Source organism: Phocoena sinus, chromosome 13 (genome assembly GCF_008692025.1).
Source record: "Phocoena sinus isolate mPhoSin1 chromosome 13, mPhoSin1.pri, whole genome shotgun sequence".
Taxonomy (NCBI): domain Eukaryota; kingdom Metazoa; phylum Chordata; class Mammalia; order Artiodactyla; family Phocoenidae; genus Phocoena; species Phocoena sinus.
In genome coordinates, this window is record NC_045775.1 from 85,626,825 (window position 1) to 85,646,907 (window position 20,083).

General features: G+C 40.9%; 1 protein-coding gene across 5 annotated transcripts in view; it reads left to right on the top strand.

Annotated features, from left to right (window-relative positions):
• The window catches only part of IL1R1 (interleukin 1 receptor type 1), a 161,848-nt gene that overhangs the window by 56,179 nt on the left and 85,586 nt on the right, over positions 1-20,083 (top strand). The window contains exon 1 of one of the 5 annotated variants that reach the window (XM_032651993.1): positions 19,036-19,328. The exons of the other annotated variants lie outside the window; for them this stretch is intronic. The gene's annotated coding sequence lies outside the window, so the exon portion shown is untranslated. Of the gene's footprint in view, positions 1-19,035; positions 19,329-20,083 lie in introns of those variants that run through there. 5 annotated transcript variants of the gene reach the window in all.

A 20,083-nucleotide genomic window follows, 5' to 3' on the forward strand; every position in this document is an offset into this window, starting at 1 on the left:
TTTATCACGCTTCACAGATTCTGTGTTTTTTGTTTGTTTTGTTTTTTTTACGAATTGATGGTTTGTGGCAATTCTGCAATGAGCTAGTCTATTGGCACCATTTTTCTAACAGCGTTTGCTCACTTTGCGTCTCTGGGTCACATTTCAAAATTTTTCCTTATTATTATATTTGTCCTGGTGATTTGTGATCAGCGATCTTTGATGTTACTATTGTAATTGTTTTCGGGTGCCAGTAACCGTGACCAGTTAAGCCAGTGAGCTTAATTGATAAATGTGTGTGTTCTGATTGCTCCACCGACTGGTTAGTCCCCCATCTCTCTCCCTCTACTCAGGCCTCCCTGTTCCCTGAGACATGGCGGTATTGAAATTAGACCAATTAATAACCCTGTGTTGGCCGCTAAGTGTTCAAATGAAAGGAAGACTCGCACATTTCTCACTTGAAACCGTAAGCTGAAAATGATTAAGCTTAACAAGGAAGGCATGTCTGAAATCTCGGCTTCTTGCACCAAACAGCCGAGCTGTGAATGCAAAGGAAAAGTTCTTGAAGGAAAATAAAAGTGCTACTTCAGTGAACACACAAATGATAAGAAAGTGACACAGCCTTATTGCTGATATGGAGAAAGTTTCAGTGGTCTGGTTAGAAGCCAGCCATCACGTTGCCTTATGCCAAAGCCTAATCCAGAGCGAAGTCCTACCTCTCTTTGATTCTGTGAAGGCTGAGAGAGACGAGAAAGCTGCAGAAGAAAAGTCTGAAGCTAGCAGGTATGAATTCGTGAGATTTAAGGAAAGAAGCTGTAGTCACAACATCAAAGTGCAAAGTGAAGCAGAAGTGCTGATGTAGAAGGTGCAGCAAGTTATCCAGAAGATCTAGTAAGGTAATTAATGAAGGTGGCTGCATTAAACAACAGATTTTCAGTGTAGACGCAACAGCTTTATTTTGGAAGAAGATGCCATCTAGAACTTTCTTAGCTAGAGAGAAAGCTGGCTTCAAAGCTTCAGAGGACAGGCTGTCTCTCTTGTTAGGGGCTAATATAGCTGGTAAATTTAAATTGAGGCCAGTGGTCATTTGCCATTCTGAAAATCCTAGGACCCTTAAGAATTATGTTAAATGTACTCTGCCTGTGCTCTACATGTGAAACGACTAAACCTGGATGACAGCGCATCTGTTTACAACAAGGCTGACTGAATATTTTAAGCCCACTGTTGAAGCCTACGGCTCAGGAGAAAAGATTTCTTTCGAAATATTACTGCTCGCTGATAATGTACCTGGTCACCTGAGAGCTCTGATGGAGATGTACAAAGAGATTAATGTTATTTTCATGCCTGTTGATGCAAAATCCATTCTCTAGCCCATGGATCAAGGAGTAACTTTGACTTTAAATCTTACCATTGAAGAAATACATTTCATAAGGCTATAGCTGCCACAGATAGCGATTTCCCTGATGGATGTGGGCAAAGTCAAATGAAAACTTTCTGGAAAGGATTCACCGTTCTAGATGCCGCTCAAAACGTTCCTGATTCATGGGAAGAGGTCAAAATATCAACATTCACAGGAGTTTGGAAGAAGCTGACTCCACCCCTCACGGATGACTCTGAGGGGTTCAAGACTTCATGTCGCGAGTAACTGCAGATGTGGTGGGAATAGCAAGAGAGCTAGAATTAGAAGTGGAGCCTGAAGATGTGACTGAATGGCTGCCATCTCAGGATAAAACTTGAATTGGATGAAGAGTTGCTTTTTACGGATGAGCAAAGGAGGTGGCTTCTTGAGATGGAATTTACTCCTGGTGAAGATGTGCTGAAGATTGTTGACATGACAAAAAAGGATGAGAATAAACTTAGTTAATAAGTAGGCAGGGTTTGAGAGGATTAACTTTAATTTTAAAAGAAGTTCTACAGTGGGTAAAATGCTATCACACAGCACTGCAGGCTACGGAGAAATCATTTGTGCAAGGAAGTCAAGCTTCAGTGTCGTCTTATTTTGAGAGATTGCCGTGACCACCTCAACCTTCAGCAACAACCCCCCTGAGCAGTCAGCAGCCACCGACATCCAGGCCAGACCCTCCACCAGCAAAAAGATTACCGCTCGTTGAAGGCTCAGATGACGGTTAGCATTTTTTAGCTATAAAGTTAAGGTATGTATATTGATTTTTAGACAGAAGGCTATTGCATAATCACACTTAATAGACTAAAGTATAGTGTAAACATAACTTTAATATACACTGGGAAACAAAAAAATTCGTGTGACTTGCTTTATTGTAATATTTGTTTTACTGCAATGGTCTGGAACCAAACCAGCCATATCTCTGAGGTATGCCTATCCTGAGTCTATCAAGGTGTGAAGATGAAGAATATATTCTTTAATTTCTCTTGGCAATTTTTGTGATATTTTTCACTGTAGAGAACTTACATATTTATTAGATTTGCTTTTAGGTGATTCCTATTTTTAATGAGATTATGCATGATGTCATTAAAAAATTTCATTTACTACTTATCTGTTGATTGATTATATGTGGATTTATTTATTTTATTTTTTCTGCGGTACGTGGGCCTCTCACTGCTGTGGCCTCTCCCGTTGCGGAGCACAGGCTCCGGACGCGCAGGCTCAGCGGCCATGGCTCACGGGCCCAGCCGCTCCGCGGCATGTGGGATCCTCCCGGACCGGGGCACGAACCCGTGTCCCCTGCGTCGGCAGGCGGACTCTCAACCACTGCGCCACCAGGGAAGCCCTATATGTAGATTTTTGAGTATGTCTCACAGGTTTCATATGCTCTTTTTTTTTAATTTATGCATTAGTTTAGATATTTCCTGTTAAAATTGTCTGCCATTTCACTAACCCTTTGCTCTGCTGTGTTTAATCAGTTGTTAACTCATCAATTAAATTTTTTATTTCAACGATTATAGTTTTTAGTTTTAGACTGTCTTTTGGATTGCCTTTTATAGATTCCCGTTCTTTGTTGCTATGCTTTATCCTTTTACCTACTTAGCCCATATTTTTCTCCATCTTTTGATACTAATCATAGTTGTTTTATAGTCCTCATCTGCTAACCATAATTTCTTGACCATCCGTGAGTTGATTCTACTGTCTGTTTTTTTTCTTGACTCTTGGTCCTCTTGCCTCTTTAGTTTTTATTTTTGCCAGACAGTTGTGCATAAGAGGCTCAGATAATGTTATTATTTATCAAGAGTGTTCCCTCTTTTTTTCTGTTAGCCAGATGAAATGTGTAAGCTCAATCCAGTCAGATTCGCAACTTTAGAGACAGGTTGGACCCTGGTCTAACCCCGTGTCACGGTTGAGGCTTTTCTGGGCTTTTTGTAGAGAGCCTTAGGAGTCTCTGTTTCCCTAGTCCTGAAAAATTGTGAGACATCCACATATGTTCCCCAGAGACTCACAGCCCTACTTGCCAGTGTTCAGTCCCCAGAGGTGAAAAATCTGACAAATGTCTTGAGGGGAAAATGGGTTATGAGCATGACACAGGCCTTGTCTGTCTGGGAGGTTTTGACTTGTAATTACTTCAAGACTTCAGGGGATTTCTCTCTGCATTTGAAAAGTTTTCAGCCTTCTTTCCCAGCTACCTACCCCTACCCAGGCCTCAGGAGATGTTTTATTTGGCAAACTGTCAAGTGTTTGAGAGTCCTCAAATTTCTAATCTGGCAGAGTTGTCATACATAACGATGAAAAACTTCGCTGGTTTCTCTTTCCCCAGCAGCGTCCTCTGTCTGAGGCAAGCTCAGTTCTCAGCTTGCAGTCAGAATTGGTAGATGTCACAGAAACAATGGCTGGCAATTATAAGTTTATATTGTAATTGTTCTCTGTACTCCGAAAATCTTTTTCCTACTCCTTATTGCTTTCACAGCTCTCTGATCCTTTTAAAAATACAGCTTCTTAAATTTACTCATATTTATCCAGTGATTACAGCAAGATCTAGTGTACCTTTTATCTAGTATATCTTCCCCAGAAGTAGAAGTTCTTGACAATCTCATCTTGATATTCATTTCCCAACTGGTTATATAAACCCATGTTTCTCAGGGTTCCTTAAACCAAGTTGTTTTTTTTTTTTTTTTGGTGTTCCTTATTCATTTCTTCATTAATGAGATAAATAACAATTTGGCCTGTGCTAAAAATAACACTGAAAATTCTACTTTGCACACCACATACGAGTCAGATAACAGAGCATGAGGAAGCATGTTTGCAGTACTAGTTCCTCTAGAAGTGGAGCTCTTGTTCATTAGATGTGGGGCTTAACTGCACATCGGGCTGGTCGAGAGGGAAGAATGGGAGGCTAAAGTCCAAGTGAAGGCCTGCCAGAGTATAGGGTGGAGAGGGTTGGGGTCCAAGGCAAGATGGTTTTCCACTCAATCATCCCCAGTTCCAGGACTATGATTTTTTTGCCAGCAAAGAGTATCTTGTCAATAGGCTCGTATTTATTTACGATCAAGTGAAATTTTGCTAAGATGCACTTAGAAAAGGAAACTGAGCCCAGAAAGGGAGATAACTTTATACTTAAAGCAAAGCTCCGTAGAGATGTTGCCTAGAATGAGCGCATTTTGGAATGAGAGCAGTTTTGAAACGAGAGACTGAGTATTAATTGGTTTCCACCTTTTGTTTACTAAGAGGTTGATGAGAAAATAATATTTGGTGTGATGGACTTATTTGTTATTCAAGTAACTTGAGGTAGAAACTTTGTCTGGATGTAGGGTCCTGTGGTTCAAACTGCCCAGTGTGGGTGGTGGTTAAAGGTGGTGGTGGCGGGCGGTGAGCGGAAGGTCAAGTGAAAAAGAAAAAAGAGCCATCGTTTTACAAGACAGAAAAGAAAACAGCACCAGTCTAACTTATCTTATTGATGAAGTGAGCACACCCTGTAAAACCCTTGTGCAACACAACAAAATGAACAAACAACACGCATAAAGCCTTGTGCAAGGTAATGCACGCTCTATGTAGGGCAGTTGATCAACTCCAGTTTTGCCACCCGGTTACCTAGAAAAAGGTATCAAGTGATCACTACCAAAATTTTAGAAAGTTCTGATGACCAACAAGGATCTACTGTATGGCACAGAAAACTGTTCTCAATATTTTGTAATAACATATAATAGAAAAGAATCTGAAAAATAATATATATATTATATATATATATTATATATATATGAGTAACTTTGCTGTACACTTGAAACCAACACAACATTGTAAATCAACTATCCTTTAGTTGATTTCAAAAAAACGTTTTTCAGTATTTCAAAAAAATAATTTTTGGAAAAGTAAAAGAAAGAAAGTTCTGTGTTGCTGGATATTGAATTTAGGAAATGACAGTATGCATAACTACATCAGAGATAAGAATATATGAGTTGGCCCCATAAATGTGGATCACCGTGTCTGTGAGTGAGGAGACGCTACATTTATACTGAAAGTGATTAAGGTGACGCAATTTTTACACTTGATTGATTTCCAAGGAAATCAATCTACAAGCCCAGCAGTGGAGCTATATAGAAGCATATTTCCTAGGATAAATACTTTATTTCATGAAGTGATAGCAGACAGTTCTCTGATACGCACACACTAACACACAGATACAAATAGGTCAATGGAATAGAATAGAGAGTCAAAAACAGAGGTAAACACATATGGAAAACTGATATCTGACAAAGTTTAAAAAGGCAATGGAGACAGGATAGTTTTTCAACAAATCATGTTGAAACAATTCCACATCCATATGCAAAATAAAAGCACACCCCCCAAAAATCTTTTGATCCATATTTCACTCCATCCACAAAAAGTGTCTCAAAATGGATAACAGAACTAAATGTAAAACCTAAAATGATAAAACTGTTAGAAGAAAATGTAAGAGAAAACGTTGATGATCTTGGGTTAGGCAAAGATATATGTGCAAAAGCTTTGGAGTTTCATTGCGTCCCTTTGTTTATTTTTGTTTTTATTTTCCATTTCTCTAGGAGGTGGGTCAAAAAGGGATCTTGCTGTGATTTATGTCATAGAGCGTTCTGCCTATGTTTTCATCTAAGAGTTTGATAGTGTCTGGCCTTACATTTAGGTCATTAATCCATTTTGAGTTTATTTTGTGTATGGTGTTAGGGAGTGTTCTAATTTCATACTTTTACATGTACCTGTCCAGTTTTCCCAGAACCACTTACTGAAGAGGCTGTCTTTTCTCCACTGTATATTCTTGTCTCCTTTATCAAAGATAAGGTGACCATATGTGCGTAGGTTTATCTCTGGACTTTGTATCCTGTTCCATTGATCTATATTTCTGTTTTTGTGCCAGTACCATACTGTCTTGATTACTGTAGCTTTGTAGTATAGTCTGCAGTCAGGGAGCCTGATTCCTCCAGCTCCATTTTTCGTTCTCAAGATTGCTTTGTCTATTCGGGGTCTTTTGTATTTCCATACAAATTGTGAAATTTTTTGTTCTAGCTCTGTGAAAAATGCCATTGGTAGTTTGATAGGGATTGCATTGAGTCTGTAGATTGCTTTGGGTAGTAGAGTCATTTTCACAATGTTGATTCTTCCAATCCAAGAACATGGTATATCTCTCCATCTATTTGTATCGTCTTTAATTTCTTTCATCAGTGTCTTATAGTTTTCTGCATACAGGTCCTTTGTCTCCTTAGGTAGGTTTATTCCTAGATATTTTATTCTTTTTGTTGCAATGGTAAATGGGAGTGTTTTCTTGATTTCACCTTCAGATTTTTCATCATTAGTGTATAAGAATGCCAGAGATTTCTGTGCATTAATTTTGTATCCTGCTACTTTACCAAATTCATTGATTAGCTCTAGTAGTTTTCTGGTAGCAACTTAAAAGCTTTTGCACATCAAAGGAAACCATAAACAAGACCAAAAGACAACCCTCAGAATGGGAGAAAATATTTGCAAATGAAGCAACTGACAAAGGATTAGTCTCCAAAATTAACAAGCAGCGCATGCAGCTCAATAACAAAAAAAACAACCAACCCAACCCAAAAATGGGCAGAAGACCTAAAAAGACATTTCTCCAAAGAAGATATACAGATTGCCAACAAACACATGAAAGGGTGCTCAACATCATTAATCATTAGAGAAATGCAAATCAAAAATACAATGAGATATCATCTAACACTGGTCAGAATGGCCATCATCAAAAAATCTAGAAACAAGAAATGCTGGAGAGGGTGTGGAGAAAAGGGAACACTCTTGCACTATTGGTGGGAATGTAAATTGATACAGCCACCAGGGAGAACAGTATGGAGGTTCCTTAAAAAACCACAAATAGAACTACCATATGACCCAGCAATCCCACTACTGGGCATATACCCTGAGAAAACCATAATTGAAAAGAGTCATGTACCACAATATTCATTGCAGCTCTATTTACAATAGCCAGGACATGGAAGCAACCTAAGTGCCCATCAACAGGTGAATGGATAAAGAAGATGTGGCACATATATACAATGGAATATTACTCAGCCATAAAAAGAAAGGAATTGAGTTATTTGTAGTGAGGTGGATGGACCTAGAGTCTGTCATACAGAGTGAAGTAAGTCAGAAAGAGAAAAACAAATACCGTATGCTAACACATATATATGGAATCTAAGAAAAAAAAAAAAAGGTCATGAAGTACCTAGGGGTAAGACGGGAATAAAGACACAGACCTAGTACAGCGTGGACTTGAGGATATGGGGAGGGGGAAGGGTAAGCTGTGACAAAGTGAGAGAGTGGCGTGGACATATATACACTACCAAACATAAAATAGATAGCTAGTGGGAAGCAGCCGCATAGCACAGGGAGATCAGCTCGGTGCTTTGTGACCTCCTGGAGGGGTGGGATAGGGAGGGTGGGAGGGAGGGAGACGCAAGAGGGAAGAGATATGGGAACATATGTATATGTATAACTGATTCACTTTGTTATAAAGCAGAAACTAACACACCATTGTAAAGCAATTATACTGCAATAAAGATGTTAAAAAAAAGATATATGTGACTAAAGCACAATCCATAAAAAAAAAGTTGATAAAAAATTTAAAAAATCTCCTGCTCTTCTGAAGACACTCAAGGGAATGAAAAGACAAGCCACAGGAAACATTTCCCAATCTTATACCTGGTAAAGGACTGGAATATACAAAGAACCCTTAAGATATACAGTAAGTAAACAAACTATCCAATTTTAAAAAGGACAAATGATTTATACAGATGCTTCATCCAGGAAGATGTATGAACGGAAAATAAGCACATGACAAGATGCTTAACATCATTAGTGCTCAGGGAAAAATCTGTTATAATGGCCAAAATGAAAAAGACTAACCATACCAAGTGTTGGTGAGAATGTGGAGGACAGGGAACTCTCAAATAGTGCTGGTGGGCATGTGAAATGGTACAAACACTTCGGGAAACAATTTGGTAGTTTCCCCCAAAGTTCAAAATATACCTACTATCTGATACAGACATTTTACTCCATAGTATTTACCCAAGAGAAATGGAAGCCCACTAAGATTGTATACAAACGTCCAGAGCAGTTTTACTTGTAATAGACCTAAAATGGAAACTCTCCAAGTGTCCAGCAACAAGTGAATGTGTGAACAGTGGCACATCCATACAATGAAATACCACTCAGCACTAAAAAGGAACCAAGTATCCATACATACTACAATATAGATGAATCTTAAAATAATTATGCAGAGTGAAAAAAGACGGACAAAAAGAGCATACGTTGTATGATTCCATTCATATAAAATTCTAGAAAATGCAAACTAATCAATGCTAACAGAAAGGCAGATCAGTGGTGGTCCGGGAGGGGCAGAAGGGATGAGTTGCAAAATGGTGTGAGGAAATTTTAGTGGTGATGGGTATCTTCATTCTTTTGATTGTGGTGATGATCTCACACACTTACACATATGTCAAAACGTATCGAATTTTCCACTTCACAGCTGTTTCCCAAGAGTTTAACCTTTGAACTTTATCCTCTCCCTCCACCACAGCGTCCTTTCTTATTGCTACCTCATGAACCAGGTATTTCCTCTGAAAGTCACATATGTACAGTTCTTTCACAGTAGTAGTGATGATGCCATTTTTTATAGTAATAATGGGGGGGAAACGCCCAACCCAACTTCTGTTGCGGTAGAAAGAGTTTGCAGTGATGACAAAGAATGCAGGAAAGGAAGCTGACTTCTCCACTAGGGAGAAAAATTCCACTTGTTTATATTGCTAACCCTAACCCAATAAATTCTGTTTTATCTCATGACATTTCACTACAACAGAGTTTTCTTTTTTCTTTAAAATCAAGAAGACAAGAGAGAAGCAATGATTATGTTTTCATTTTTAAATTATGAAATATTTGAAATTTTTAATGGAATAGAAGTAACATATAAAGGAGTTAAGCTAAAAAACCTGCACCCTTAACAGGTCAATTCTGCTCACAGCCACTTGTCCAGAACTAGTTGGCCCCAAGCATACCACAAGGGAGGTGGTGAAATTTGGGGGGCACGTACACATTTAATAAGCGTGCATTGCCTCTGCCTTGTCATCTCAGTGTGGGCCTCTTTCTGGGCCCTTTATTCTGTTCCTGGTCTGCTTGTATATCCTCACACCAATTCTTTAATTGCTGTAGCTTTATAATAAGTTTTGATAGTTGCTTTATGCAAGTGCCCTGATCTGATTTCCTTTCCCAGTATTTAAAAAAAACTAGTTTTGGTCCTATCTCTTCAATTTATTTAAAACGAGCCTATAAATTTCCATTAAAACTCCTGTAGGATTAAATCATTAATTCTATTATTCAGTTTGGAGAAGATTGAAATCTTTGCGATTACTGTTTCTCTATCAATTTACTTCAGTTTTCTTTAAGGTTTTCCATTAAAGTTATATGATATTTTCTACAAAGGTATTGCTTGTATTTTTGCCAGATTTATTCCTAGGTCCTTATAATTTTTGTTGCTAATAAAGATTTTACATGTACAGAAATACAACTCATTTTTGGATAGTAGTCTTATAACCAAGATAGTAATCTTATTTATTGCTTGAAAAATTGGAGAAGTCACCCAGAATATCATTTAGGCAAAGTGTTTTCTTTGTAGAAACAGTTTATTACGTGGATTAATATTGCATGGAACTATTCAGATTTTCTATTTTTTTCTCTAGTCGGTTTTGATAAATCATATTTTTCTTGGAATTTATTCCTTTCATCTAAATTTTCAGGTTTATTGGCTTGAAGTGGTTCTTGGTATTCTCTTATTTTTAGTTCTTGACATATATATGTATCCCTGTTCATTCCTTCATTCCTAATAGTTTATGAAGTTTCTTTTTTTTCATCAGGATTGCTACAGGCCTGTCAATTTTATTAGTCTTTTTTTTTTTTTTTGGCCTGTGTGAGAGCCTTGCTGATCTGCTGTACTTTATTCTGCTTTCCATGTCATTAATGGCTGTTCTCATATTTAATATTTTCTTCTTTTCCTTTCTTTAAATTTTTCTGTGTTCTTTTCCTAATTTCTTAAGTAGGGTGCTGAGCTCATTAATTTTAACCCTTTTTCTAATATATGATCTTAAAGCTAAAAGTGCTCCCTTATATACTGTTAGTTTTTTTGTATACTGTTTTGATATGTAGTTTTTAAAAAGTATAATTTAATTTTAAAGTATAATATAATTTAATTATATAAATATAATTTAGAAGTGTATGTTTATATTTCCGAATATATGAGTGTCTTTGTTATTCTCTCTAATTTAATTGTACTGTAGTAAGAGAATAGGGTCTGTGTCTGATACCAATAATTTGAAATTTGTTCTAAACTTGTGGCCCTAATTTCAGAGTCAATTTTAATAAACAGTGCATGTGTCTTTCTTTTAGTCAGCCTGAATATTTTAACATTCTTTTACCCCTTACTATGTTTTGATTTCCTTTCAATTGTTTAAAACATGTATATATTTGCTTTATAGTCTATATTTGATCATTCAGTATTGAAGGTTTTCTTTTGTCAGCCTGGTTCTCTTGTTTTTTTTGGGTTTTTTTCTGTGAATGCTTAATAGCTTATGTACTTGTATGTTTTAAAATTTTTGATTGTGAAATCATGTTTGTTTGACATCAATCAGTGGAAATTTTTTGAGGTCCATTTCTAGTGTCTTCCTCCAGGGAGTATTTACATTTCCCTCAGCCAGGAGACTTAGGACTACTTTAAATTGCCTTATGGCTTTTCAGAACATATAAAAGTGTGTAAAATCAGGCTCTAACCCCTCACAAAGGTGTGCCAGGAGGCATGCATTTTCATGGGAGATGATAATTCCTTGTCAACCTTCACTTAGAGACAAGACTGAGACAACCAGTTTTCTCTGCTCTTTGTCTCTGGGGTGGTCTTTTATGAGTTCATACTTCTAGAAAGTTTTTATCCTTTCTGTGTTCTGTCTTTAAGTGTGAGATGCTTTTAATCTTACTCTTCATTCCATGTGGTTTAAATTATTTTCCTCAGTCTATTAGCAGAGAGGTTCCTGAGTCCATTTGGTGGAAGTCCCTGGTTACTAGCTTTTGATATAAGCCACTAAATACATCAATATTTGCATATAGGCATATAATTTATATTATATATGATTATATATATAATTTCAACCTTCTAGCATATAAAATGTTAATGATGACTGAACAAATAGTTTCTTTTCTTTCCACCTCTTTAGAAGAAAGATTTTTAAGGCAAAATCAAGCCAATATTCATTGGCTATTTAAAGAACCAAATGTGAAGAAACAATGAAAGTAAAAGAGTTATGATGCCTGTATGGACAGGGTGAGGGGGAGTTAATAATTGTGCCTGGTGATGAGAGTTAGGGGGACATGTGAGTGTGGAGTGAGTCTATGGGGGGAGCTGGAAGGGGTGCTCAGGTAGCTGAGTTGATTTTGTGCTGGTCCCCCGTACCCTGCTAACATTGGACATACATCTCCCACGTCCTCAGGACAGGATTTCTGGCCCACATCCTGCTGTCTTTGACTGCAGGGTTTCCAGAAAGCAGGGTTTTCAGAGCTGTATTCTCAGGCCAGTGCAGTACTTGACACCAGCTTGCAATAGAGGAATGTTGAACAACCACAGGGTGGAGTGCCCAGGGGACAGGTAAACTTGTCCTGAGCTGGGACAGGAGCCCGGGCTGGAGATGCAATAGCACCTATCTTCCCGGAGGGGGAGGGTTGAGGCAAAGAGGTGGGAGAAGAGCCTCAGTTGACTTGGCAGGTGTGATTCCTGCCGTGGTAGGAAGAAGTTAGGAGGAAGATGAGGATTCAGAACACGGAAGAAATGTTCAGAGAGGGAGACATAAAACCAGGGTAGAAGGAGATTGTTTCACTGAGTCAAATGTTCTCAAAAGCAAATTTTGTTTTAGTTGTATTTACGCAGCACATCGGTTTTTTTTTGTTTGTTTTATAAATTTATTTATTTATTTTGGGCAGTGTTGGGGTCTTCGTTTCTGTGCGAGGGCTTTCTCCAGTTGCGGCGAGCGGGGGCCCCTCTTCATCGCGGTGCGCGAGCCTCTCACTGCCGTGGCCTCTCCCGTTGCGGAGCACAGGCTCCAGACGCGCAGGCTCAGTAGTTGTGGCGCACGGGCTTAGCCGCTCCGCGGCATGTGGGATCTTCCCTTTGTTAACCCATAGCTATGTTTAGACCTTTTTATTTTTATGATTTCTATAATTGAAACAATATTTTGCCGTAAGCTGGAAAGTTAACGTGTTGTTTGCTCATGAAATCTTCATCTAGGAGGATATAGGTCTAATAAACATGGGAAATGATGTTTTCTGGCCCCCCCCCACACATGCACCTCCCAACGCATTTGATGATAAAGGCTGTTAAATTTAAGTGACTCAGCATGCTCTGTGGATTTCCTTTGCACTGGCTGCAGCGGTGTTTGTGGGCCATTTGAGCGTCAGCTACAGAAGGGGCAAAGAGCGCCTAAGTGTTCCATTAGTAGTCGCTGAGTCTGAAAAGTCATATTCTGTAGATTTTTAGAGTTTCTATTAGAAAGAATGCATACCTTTGTAAAATATCTATAGCATGCAGAAAATATAACAAGAAATCAACCCTGTATTATCAACAGTTCCTTCCTTTCCAAACAACCACTGTGGGTGCCATGGATGTGTTGTCCATCCAGACTTTTATTTTTTAATTTTTTCTTTCTTTTTTCTTTAAAGTATATTAATTTACAATGTGTTAGTTTCATATGTACAGCCAAGTGATTCAGTTATACGTGTGTGTGTATATATATGTGTGTGTGTATATATATATATATACACGCACATATATATTATTTTTCAGATTCTTTTCCATTATAGTTTATTATAAAATATTGAGTAGAGTTCCCTGTGCTATACAGTAGGTCCTTTTTGCTTATCTATTTTATATATAGTAGTGTGTATATGTTAATCCCAAACTCATAATTTATCCCTCCCCTCATTTCCTCTCATCCAGACTTTTCAAATGTAGTGTGTGGATACAGTCTTTTTTCTTTTTAAATGTAAAATGAAAGCAATAGAGTCAAGACTGTGAAAAAGGGGTAATGTGTCAGAATAGGAGGTGATATGCAGTACCTGGCACTAAAAACGATAGTGATAAAAGCCATGTAATAGCATAAAAAACACCTTGTGATGTAATGTTAAATCAGAAGAGATTACAAAGACATATGTGCCTAGAAAAAAAAGAGTAGATGGAAATGTTCCAAAATGCCAACAGTGATGGGAATTTGGCTGCAAGATCATGAAGAATGTTTAAGTCTTTTCTTTTTTCCTTCTTATCTTCTGTATCATGGTTATATTTTTCATGACAAAATATTTTAAAATCTGTACTAATTGGAATGTTTCGAACCTTCCCACAAACTTAGTGACACTAGTTAATTTGTGTCAAAGAACAACCAAAGACAGTGTTTTCATGTAAAATTTAATGGCACAGTAAGTTGGGCACATTTATTGGACTGTTACTCATATTTAGAACTTGACACCTAGTAAATATATCATCTTACCTTATTAAAAAACAATGAGTTCCTCATTCACTGAAAGAGCTGAAAACCTCACCCAAAGTTCATGGATATATACAGTGAGGCACTGTGAACAGAGTAACTAAGAAAGGTGTTGAAGTTTGCAGACCTGAATTCTAGTTTTGGATTTGTCCCTACTGGCCCTGGTTTCCTGTTTCAACATCTCTGTGGTAGGGTCTACGGTAGGGTCCCTTGGCCTGATGGCTTCCAGGTGTACAGATATCAATCCCCTCGACCTATGGGCAGGGTGGAGGGCTTGGTTGGTCTTCTCTGGCCAAGAGCAGCCCTTGTTCTCATTTTCTCTGAGTGCCACGGGGGGAGAACATTTGGAAAACATTGCTCTGGAGGACAGTCTCGAGAGTGACCGCCCTCCTTGTATGAGAAGCTATGCTTCTACCAGGGCAGCTGAATTCACAGTCTCCCATCACACTTAGGGTTCACAGAGGACATCTTAGTCAATTGAGACCCTAACATTTGTTTGGTTGTGTCCTCCACCCATGCTTTTGCTTTTTGGGTGCCTTGTCCTGTAGTTACAAAATGAGGTTTGGGAAGTAAGAATAGGACTTTAGATTTGCCTCTGTTACATTTCCTGTTGTTAGATTTGGCCATGGCTCCATCCTCATGGGATCTTTTGGGATCCTGATTTGCTCACTCCGTGAATTCAAAGTCCATTTTAAGTGCTGGTCTCCCATCATGTGGTGAGCTGTGCCCGCATGTTGTAGAACTCACTCTGCAGCTCCCAATTCCCTTCCCAATCTCTGGCTTGGGTTTGTGGCCCTCTGTTGTCCTGCACTCATGACCCCTGGAAATATTACCACTTCCACACTCTCTGGGGGTTTTTTTGCCCATGCTCACTTGGTAATTTTTTTTGGCTTCAGATTTCTGTTTTGCTTTTTAATCCTGAATTTGGTTTTTTTGGCGGGGGGCGGGAAATATATCCCTTCCAACCACCCTTACCTCCTCTACTCTTGACTTGCTGTAGCTGGAGGGTGACCGTGAACTTGTCCACATCCATCCTAGCTGCCACTTTCCTGGGAGGGAACAAGTATGGCACCCGAGCTTGTCCACTGGTGACCACTCTTCACATTAACCCATTTGTCATGGAGTATGGGCGTTTAGGAAGGTGTCCGACTCTACTGGGTGTATTCTTCGTCTTGCTCACAAGAAAGAGGTTTGAAATGCTTTCGCGAAATCCTGATTCATTAAATGCTCAGTATTCTGCCTAATCTCCACCTCTCTGACCCCATCAAATACAAGATTAAATGAGCTTCCCCAGACTTGCGTTATTCTTAGTCACTTCATGCTTTCTCTTAGTGATCATGGCTTCATTAAGTGCTAAAGGCGATCACTGTACTGATTCATCTAGAATCTTTCCTGTTCACTAATCTGTGCTTGCCCAACCCCTCAGACCCAGTGGTGGATGTGGGAGCTGTCTGGAGGTAGGCAGAATACTTAAGTATTAAGTATTCTCCTAAGAGGCTTGGAAGGAAGCTGGAAGACAGAGTGTGACTTAGTGGTCTGGGAGAGTCGTGGAGATGATCTGGTCTGTTTATGTGTCATTGCCTGGAACAGGAGTGGAATCAGCCAGATCACCCCGGGACATAACCACAAAGGTCACAAGGCAGCCATTGTGTACAGCACGTTAACTCTTCAGCTGAAAGGGATAAGGATTAAACTAACAAAATGTGTCCCTGGAAGGCACTTCAGAGAACATTTAGATCAGTGCTCCTCAAGCTTTACCGCTCACACGGGTCACGTGGGGAATCTTATTAAAATGCTGATTCTGGGGCTTCCCTGGTGGCGCAGTGGTTGAGAGTCCACCTGCCGGTGCAGGGGACACGGGTTCGTGCCCCGGTCCGGGAAGATCCCACATGCCGCGGAGCGGCTAGGCCCGTGAGCCATGGCCGCTGGGCCTGTGCGTCCGGAGCCTGTGCTCCGCGGTGGGGGAGGCCACAGCAGTGAGAGGCCCGCGTACCGCAAAAAAAAAAAAAAAAAAAAAAAAAAATGCTGATTCTGATTCAGTCGTTCTGGGGTGGGGCCTGAGAGTCTGCATTTCTAGTGCATTCCTTGATGATGTCTCTGGACTGTGGCCACACTTTGTGTAGCAAGGATTTAGATTATACTGTATGTTTTTCCAGATGTAGAAACTGAAGTGCAGAGAGGTGAAGTGGTTTCCCCAAAGCCACATCCATGAAGTTAGAGCAGCCTCTTTCACCCAGGTCTCCTGGGGCCCAGGTCAGTGTCTAACTACAAAATTAATCACCAAATGGCTGGACCTAGTAAAGCAGGGTTTACCACCCTTTCTTAAGGACCTGTAGTATGTGACAGGACAGGCAAGGTCAGATTCCAGGTATGGACATGCTTGCCTGAAGGCACACACGCAAGCACACACATGCACACATATGCACGTGCGTGCACACACACACACACGTTGTATGTGCTTTGCATTCTCCTTTCTCATTGATTGTGATGTGTAGGAAACACATGGATTAAGGAAACACACGGAGAAGTGGGTTACAGTCACATTAAAGATATTCTTAAATGCAGATCCATTCTGAATGTGTAAACTTTTCCATAAAAATATTACGGGAAAATATGTGAGCTATTTCTGACCTATTAAGTATAAATACAGATGTTTCGGAGTTCTGCAAAGACCATGTCGCTGATAAAATCGCGTCATAATGACGTCTTCTGAGAGTTTCCATGGTAAAAGCTGCGGGCTTGGCTCAGTGAGTGCTGTGCTCCAGACTTTGTAAAGGACCTTGGAGTTTGGAGATTTTCCATGAACTTCTGGTACTGAATTTTTATTGCCAACTCTGACAATTTGTTTTCCCTGAACTCTGTCGGGTGGGACTAAGCAACTGACAAAACCCAGGCAGGAGTGTGTGTGTGCATGTGTGTCTCCTTGTTGAGAAGCGGGAAAGAGGAAGGGAGACATCTAGAGTGGAAAAGAGGGTCAGAAAAATCCTGGAAACAAAATCTTTCCTCTCCACTAAATGTTCAGTAAGGATAAACTGATTAGGGAAAACTTGGGAAAACAAACTCCTGTTTTGGGGCAAATACCTAGGGTGGGTTAAGCCTGCTGGTGTCTTGTCCATGGCCTCCCTATCAACTGGGTAGTAAGTTTCTTGGGGACAAAAGCTGTGTCTTCCTGATCTTTTGTTGTTGTTCTTCCAAAGAGCATTGAGAGGGTCTTGCCTTCAGTGGAAGCCAGAAACATCTCTTCAGTGAAATATCATTCACCTTCCAGCATGAGTAGCACCTGGCCAGCAACGTGGGCGGGGCTAGTGTGTTTCTAAGGGTCTAACAGCTCAGATCAGCAAGGCTGCCCCTGGAGCTGGGGGTGGGTTAGGCTCCAGAGGCCTCTGCTACTCCACATTGGAGGAAGGGTGGAAAGTTCCCCCGGCCCCCCCGACCTTGGAGGGTATCTCAGCTTTTTCAGTGAGGTTATGTCTTTAGCAGTCTGTTGACGCACCAGATGGCCTAGGCCTGAATAGTCACGTGATAGGTAGGTTAAAAATGTCAGCAAAACCTCTACAGGAATGTTGCCTTAACCTCAAGACCATTCTACTCATTCTTAATGTTGAAAGTCCTGTCTACCACTCAGGTGGAAACATTTGATCTCTCAATTAAAGCTCATTAGTCTCCCAATTAGTCACAGCTACTTATAATCATTTAGCATTGGAAAACATTCTGGGAGGCCCTCTGGAAAGGATACCCAGAAGGGTGAGGAAATTGCACTCCCCCTGAGTACATACTCCCTGTTCACAAATATTGATAAATAGCACAGGTCCCTGGAAAGACTCAAAGAGCAAGGCCAGGTTGGGTTCCACCTGGGCTCCACCCTGCCTGGCTGAGGGAATCTTGGGGAAAGTACTTACCTTTTCCATGCCTCAATTGCCTTATCTGTAAAATGGGCTTAAAGAATTTAAAGTTCCTGGAAAAACGCCTGATACATAATAAGTGCCCACCCTTGCTGTCTGTGTTATTATCATGGAGAGAAGACTTGGATTCAGAGCAGGGAGCGTCACCCCAGGACGCAGTAGGGGGTATGCATGAGCGAACGGTGGTGAAGGCCGGAAGTGCGGGGAGGGGGACGAAGAGGAGGGGGCGGAGTGTTGTGCGTGTTGTGACATCACGTTCAAGAGGAGAAGGGGAGACGGGGCAGGGTGGTGGCTGCAGAGCACGTGCAAACACAGGTTTGAACGTTGTCTTCTGGAGAGAGTGGTGGCCCATCCAGGTTGGCGCGGGGGGTTCTTTTAAAGGGCAGTGGGCCAAGGTGGAAAGGTATGCGGAGGTAGCTGCGGGAGGGCCTTGGATGCCGGGAGAGGAGCTTTGGCCATTTTGGTCCTTGCGCTGCAGACTTTGAGTACAGCTCTGATAGGCGGTGCCCGTGCTGTGTTGAGAACATGAAACTGGATGCCGGGCGCAGGAGGGGCCGTGAGAGAGAAACAGAAGAGGGATTCAGCAGCACAGTCTCTCGGGGATGGATCAGGCCGCCGCGAGTGGAAGCCAGAAACTCCGGCTACATTTCCTCGAATCCTCCCTGCCCGGATGGATTTTGAGCCCAGGGGTGACTCTTGGGTCTCCTCGCCTCCGGGATGCTGAGAAGAGATCCCTGCAGTGCCCCCAGGGCAACATGGCAGGGGCGGTGGGCACAGTAGGAAGAGGCCCTGCGTCTGAAACATGCAAAGACCCGAATAAAAGGTCCTGCCACATCGCCGGGAGCTCCCATCTGTGGATGTCATTACAAGAGGCTTGGGAGGTTGGCAGAAGAGGGAGGGCATAGGAGACCCCAGGCCTGGCCTGGCCTGGTCCAGATTCTGATAACAGGAACTGTGACAGACGAGATATCTGTGGGCCAGCCTTGCCCAGGTTTATGGCTCAGTCATTTGAGAAGAGAGACACAGCCTGCGAACTGTTAGGAGTGAATGTTCAGTGGAGAGAGCGGTATTTCGAAAGGGCTTGGCACGTTTTCTGAATGTTTCTGGCTGCCTGCCGGGCTCAGAGTTTCCTGTTTCTAGTTCCCCACATGTGTCACAGCTGAGGATTAAAGCCCTAAGAGGCATCACCGGAGCCCACTTTTCTCCTTTCTCTCAGCCTCTGCACAGCTGGGTCTCCTGACAAGCTGTGAGGCGTCCCTCTCCTACGTACAGACCAGACCCAAAGCTCTTTGGGAAAGAAAAGTGCAATTAGCAACTCCATCCAGGACTGACTTCTAAATGCACTTTTGTTTTTAATAACCACCGTCAACTCAGCGGGCTCCAACCAGGGACAGAAACCCTGCGGGCTGACCCTGACTTACCACCTCCCTTGGGGCCAGCCGTTCCCAAAGCCTCCAACCATAAGGAAAGGGGACGGTAAGATGATTGATTTGCACTTTGGTTTTCGTTTCTGTATTTTTTCCCCCTCCTTTTCCCTTTGTTTACTTTTACACTGATGAAATAGTTAAGAGAGGCAAATGGAATCTGATAAAACTGACAATGTCATGCTGTTTGTTTAGACAAGACTTGAAGGATTTCTTGGAGTTATGTGGCTCTGTAGCCATATTTAACCCTAAGTGTGTCTGTGAGCCCTATTAAAAGATCACCTATGATTACATATGTTTTGTTCCATGGAAGATTAACTATGAAATATGTGGGAGATATATTTTATGACTATATACTACCCATAAGGCATCAATAGTTATGTGTCTTTTGGTAAATCACGAGGTTTAACTGAACGATGTTGTAAAGTTCTTTTAAAATGCTGTAGTAGATGTTAGAATTAAGACATTTTATGACTTTCCTTCATGCTTCCACAGTTCTAGAGGGGCATAACCTGGGCCTGTGTTTGGCTGACGGCATTGCATTGCTATAAACAGATATCACCGATTGCATTTAAAATTATAATATATTGTTTTAGCAAGATTTGTGTATGCTTCCTTCCATAAGAGCTTACAATGGAATCTTTTTTTTTAACGTCTTTATTGGGGTATAATTGCTTTACAGTGGTGTGTTAGTTTCTGCTTTATAACAAAGTAAATCAGCTATACATATAACATATATCCCCATATCCCCTCCCTCTTGCATCTCCCTCCCTCCCTCCCTATCCCACCCCTCTAGGTGGTCACAAA